The sequence below is a fragment of the Tupaia chinensis genome, unplaced genomic scaffold (genome assembly GCF_000334495.1).
Source record: "Tupaia chinensis unplaced genomic scaffold, TupChi_1.0 Scaffold000252_1, whole genome shotgun sequence".
NCBI lineage: Eukaryota > Metazoa > Chordata > Mammalia > Scandentia > Tupaiidae > Tupaia > Tupaia belangeri.
The window spans coordinates 1,744,073-1,749,939 of NW_006159732.1; positions in this window are offsets into that span (position 1 = coordinate 1,744,073).

Below are 5,867 nucleotides of genomic sequence, written 5' to 3' on the forward strand. Positions count from 1 at the left end.
GTCTGGGAAGTGGCCCAGGTTGGCAGGATTGTCTTGGCTGGTGGGGGGCAACATGGCAAAATAATCGTGAGCAGGTGGGATTTATGGAAGCCACTTAAAGGCTGGTAAGCCAGTCACTCTGCTGTTTCTCACTGTACCCGTTCCTGTAAATGCTGGTAAGTGTTTAATAACTGGATTTGAAAGAAAGAAAACAAAAGCCCTTGTTTGTAGTGTTAGCTGATTTTTGTGATGTAAGTACTCCTGCCAGAGCCAGTTCAAGCTACCAGTATGATGTCTCTGAAACCAGAGGTGAGACATGATAAGCTTGATGGCGTTCACAAGCTGGTGTGGGCCAGTACCAGCACGCTCTTTTTCTGCCTCTTCAGAGTGCCTGAGAGCCTTTCTTTTAGGGGAGCCCTGGAGATCCTGGAGCCCCTTCGTAATCTCTGAGTCCAGGTGGAAGCCACAGATGAAATTTCTAGCCTCCACTTGGGGAAAGCTTTCCCTTTAGGGTTATGTGGATGAAGATGAGGATGGGGCGGCATTTGCTTCACATCGTTTCAAGTTGGCTGATTCCACTAGGAGCTGTGTCTGTTTGTTGGAATGTGTGTCCGTTGCTCTCAGTCCTGGCCACTGAATCTGCTTTCCTGAAGACAGGGCCTTGACTGTAAGCTTCAGCAATATGATGAAAATGAATGAGCAAGATACAAAGGTAAAAGAAAACCAGGCTTGGGTGAAAGTTCTTGTGCTTGGCAGGGGTCACTGGCAGAAACTATTTCCCTTAAAAATGCATGCATAGTGCATAGGCTTTGGAACTAGGTGGGTATGAGTTGAATCTTTCATGGATCTTGGATGATCACTACCTTCTTTGAGCTGGATTCTCATATTTTCTGTGTAAGGTGGTGGTGAAGACTGCATGAGATAATATATATAAAGTGTAAATTGTGTGAGAGAAAGTATATAAAGCGTACCTAGCACAATGTCTGGCACAGAAAAGCTACTTAATTCTTGGTATCTCCAGTGTGAAGAGTGATGGGTCAATGGGTGTATGTGAAGCAGTCCTCCTCAGAACTCAAGAAGACCCAACCGAGAACGATGATGTGAGAAAGATCTGACGGTGACAGACGCTGAAAGAACAGAGGACGAGATGGGACAGAGTGACTAGTTCAGAAGCAGAGAGACTGTAACAGCCATGACAGCAGGACCTTATTAGTCACCACTCCTCTGTCTGGTGGCTTTGGTCCTCATCGACCAAATGGTGGTGAGAGTAGTAGCACTCACTAGATGGTTGATTTCTGAGGAGAAATGAGGAGGAGAAAAATCCTCATCAGTTGTTTTGTGTGCAAGGTAGAATATAAATGAGGGGGCCAGTCTCATAGCCCAGTGTTTAAGGGAGACAGATTCCTCGTGACTGATGGCAGTTCACGTGCTAGATACATGAGCATGCTGGCCCCAAATCCCAACAGGATGGAGAAAAGGAGGGGAAGGGATTGTAGTATGACCATATCCCATTGGAAGATACTTTCTCCTTCTCCCTCTCTATTTCTCTGGCAGGCACAAATGCCCTCTAGCAATAAAAAAAATCCAAATGTGTGTGAGTGTGTGTGCATATGTGTGTGTAAGTATATATATATACACATATATTTACATATATATACATATATATTTACACATATATACATATATGTGTATATATATACATATGTATATATATGTGTGTGTGTGTGTATATATATATATATATATATAGAGAGAGAGAGAGAGAGAGAGAGAGAGAGAGAACCATGTGGTGGCATGGGTAGTTAGCTGCAGAGCCATTGCATGGAATTTTCTACAATCTTAAAAGTCTGTAAAAGCTAATCATGGTCTGGGTCCTCTCTTCAATATTCTTTGACTGAAACTGAATTGGTAGAGGAGCAGCATGTTGGCTTAGAATGAAATATGATATTTCATAAGCCAAGCACAACATAAAAAGCAGATGAACTAGAAAGAGCCAAAAAGGATAGGTAGGAAAACATCCCTTGAAACATGAGCCAGGAAAGGATAGGTCTCAGAGAGATAGACCTGAGCTCGGAAGAGTCTGAGTGTTACATTATGAGCCAATTAGTAACACAAGCAATGAAGCCATGGACCTGGTCAGGGACAGTCCTGCTTTTGTTCCTAGGCCACCTGCTTCCATAACTCATGACTGGTAATCTGGACAAGCCCGAGGCTGAGTGATCAGGACACACGGGTGTGTCAGGTACACTGAGCATGCACCTCTCTTGTGGTTACAACCTCCTGCAGTTTCACACCAGCCTCTCTGTTCCTGGCACAACCTGCTGCTTGGGGCGTATTGCCATGCAGATGCGCGCTGCCTCCAGTGAAGGGTACGGACACCTGCTGCCCTGTGTAACAACCAGGAGGCCTGGAGGAAGCATGGAGAAACCAAGTGTGTAGAAGAAAATCATGTTCTCAACTCAGGAACACGGATGAATTCCTGAATACTAGCTGCAGACATGAATTAAGGGAAACTCAGAGGGTTAAGGAGGAAGAAGGGGAAGTCCTGGGGAGTTAGGAAACCTCCTGCTTCCGTCTGGGGAGTGGAGTGACCTTCTCTACAGAGGCCCAGGTTCTTCACCATTCTGCCCTGGCTAACCTTGCCACTAAGCAAGTCCCTTCACAGTCTTGAGGCTTTAACTTCTACAAAATGGTGATGGCAATTTCCTAGATCCTGTCTACCCTAATTCTCTTTTTCACTGAAGCAGGTTACAGGATAGCTTCTGAGGAGTGCAGGGGTGGGCTAAGGTTCAAACTGGCCCATTGGCACTTGTGAATGTAATACACTAGCTTTTCCTTTTTTTTTTTTGGTGTTGTTTGTGGTAGAGCACATGTGCGTGTGTGTGTGTGTGTGTGAGAGAGAGAGAGAGAGAGAGAGAGAGAGAGAGAGAGAGAGAGAGAGAGAGAGAGAGAGAGAGAGAGAGAGAGAGAGAGAGAGAGAGAGAGAGAGAGAGAGAGAGAGAGAGAGAGAGAGAGAGAGAGAGAGAGAGAGAGAGAGAGAGAGAGAGAGAGAGAGAGAGAGAGAGAGAGAGAGAGAGAGAGAGAGAGAGAGAGAGAGAGAGAGAGAGAGAGAGAGAGAGAGAGAGAGAGAGAGAGAGAGAGAGAGAGAGAGAGAGAGAGAGAGAGAGAGAGAGAGAGAGAGAGAGAGAGAGAGAGAGAGAGAGAGAGAGAGAGAGAGAGAGAGAGAGAGAGAGAGAGAGAGAGAGAGAGAGAGAGAGAGAGAGAGAGAGAGAGAGAGAGAGAGAGAGAGAGAGAGAGAGAGAGAGAGAGAGAGAGAGAGAGAGAGAGAGAGAGAGAGAGAGAGAGAGAGAGAGAGAGAGAGAGAGAGAGAGAGAGAGAGAGAGAGAGAGAGAGAGAGAGAGAGAGAGAGAGAGAGAGAGAGAGAGAGAGAGAGAGAGAGAGAGAGAGAGAGAGAGAGAGAGAGAGAGAGAGAGAGAGAGAGAGAGAGAGAGAGAGAGAGAGAGAGACCCTCCACAGGGCCTGATCTTGCCATGAGCCCCTTCTTCCCATCCTCCATCTTGCCAGTGTCCTAGACACACATGTAGGCCCCTGGTATGTTTCAGGCTTGTGGAGCTGGGGCCTTATTCTGTAGTCAGCTTGTATCTTCCGGCTCCGCAGTCTGGTTTGCTATTGGCTGTGACACAGAGGCTGTTCCCAGCGTTCGCCATTATTTTGTCAGATCCAGTGGAGAATGGCCAGTGTCTTCTGTTGTCTCTAGCCCAGTCTTGGACAGTCAATGCGTGGCGCTCATATTCTGTCTGCTGTACCAAATGCCAGGGGCATGGTGATGAATAGACCAGGTTTCCCACTGTATCTGGATGGGGGTGCCAGGACACCTGACGGCATTGCCGGTGGCTAGCTGAGGTGAGCATTGTACCTGGATAGGGTGACCAGGCTCTTATATGTGGACTGGAAAAAGACGCCTTGAGAATAATCTAGTCTTAGGACTCCTGACCTTCAGAGAGCACCTGGGACCTGCAGAGGTGGCTTTGGCCTGCTATACTCCTCCTCATGGGTCACTTGACACTGAGCAACTGACTTCCCACACATGGCATCAGCTATTCCCGTGCAATGTCGTTCAATGGAAAACATTGTTACGCGGAAATAATAATAATAATAATAATAATATCTTCTGTGCCTTTATTTTCGGATTCCAGGGAAGTGTTTGGAAAAATACCAAGTGTGATGCAACCATAGCGTTATTAATAATGTTGATATTATACCTTTTGATTGATGCACTTTTGGTAATGAGAACCTTCCCCCCTTGTCCTGGCCACAGGACCTGCTCCCATAAGTACATCTCAGTCCACACTCCAAAGACATTTCTTGGAACCACATCTTAGTGTGGTTCACTCAATAAAAACCTCCTCTGACTCCAAGCGGGCATGAAAGTTCATCACCACATTTGCCATCAATAAAGCCCAATTCTTTCCATGTGAAAAGCATTACCGCTGTCGAATGGTTATTGAGTGATGATACCTGAATAATGGGGATACAGGAACAGGAAAATGGACAAAGGGAAACTTCACAGGGATGCCACATTGTAAAGATAGAGGTGCCGATACCAGAGACTTAGTCAAGCAGAGCTGAGCACGTTTGCCTTCACCGAGCAGGACAGACCGGCAGAGCGGGAGCCATGGGAGGTAGAGAGAAGGAGAGAAAACACAGGTAGACGGAGAACTGACACTGCCTGTTGGATGAGTCACAGATGAGGGGATGCACAGACCGTCACAGCCCATAGGCCATGACCACTTTATGGCCAGTCCGGGAGTTGGTTGAAAGTCATTTTCTGGAGAATTCTGTGGCAGTAGCAGGTGCCTTTACAATTAGGTGCTTTGGCTGCACAGGACCCCTGGGGCTTGTTGACGCCACACCCACACCTGAGGGACAGGAAGTTCAGAATGCCAAGGCAGCAGTTCCTTGGAGACTCCTGGGAAGGCTCAGCCTCTTCCAGAAACCCAGTCTGTTACCCATGGGCCCACTGTCAAGTGCAGCTCCTCTCTCTGCCATGCCAGTTCTCATCCAACTCCCGGTCTGCTGGACAGTCTCATGTACTACCAGCCCACCCCGTGTTATTGCTGCCTGACCCGAGGAATGTGGGTCAGTGTGGTGGGCAAAGAGTAATGCTCTGAGGAAGAACTGGGGTTCGGTGTGTCACGTCCACTGTCTGGTGGGCCTGGGGCAAGTTGCCGAGCTTTGCTGTCTCACTTCACCTGTTAAATGGGAATATTGCCTCCTCCATGGCTGCATATGGGAAACAGTTGGAATCAAATAATGAATCCCTAATACAAAGTGCTATATGTGCGTAAAATATTGGTAGGGTGACCCAATACTTTTGTTTTGCCTGGGACAGACCCTGTTTAGGACTTCTGTCCTGGTGAAATCAGTAATGGGGCCCCATTTCATTCTCAAAACTCTCCTGGTTTGAGAAAAATTCAGCCACTCCGGATATCGTGAATATTGACAGGCCAAAATCTGGAGAGATTAGATGAGCCTGAAAGCTGTCCCAAAACACACTCAGGCCTCAGAAACCTGACCCCTTTCTCCTCCATCCTCCTCGCAGTATAGAATGTCCTATCTACCAGGTCTGATTCACTTTCAAAATAGAAATTCTTCAGTTAGTCCATTTAAAGAAATAACAGCCCTGTTTTAATTTCAGCAACGGCCTTGGAATGAAAAGCCTACTAATTACTCCAATTAACCAAGCACATTAAGTGCACATGTTCAGACAAATATTAAAATACCATCAATCTCGGTCCTGAAGTTCTCAAGATACTGGAATGCATAAACATTCAGTGGAAGAAATTGTGACTTCAGAGAAAACACAAACAAAGCAGCCCGTTTGTTTG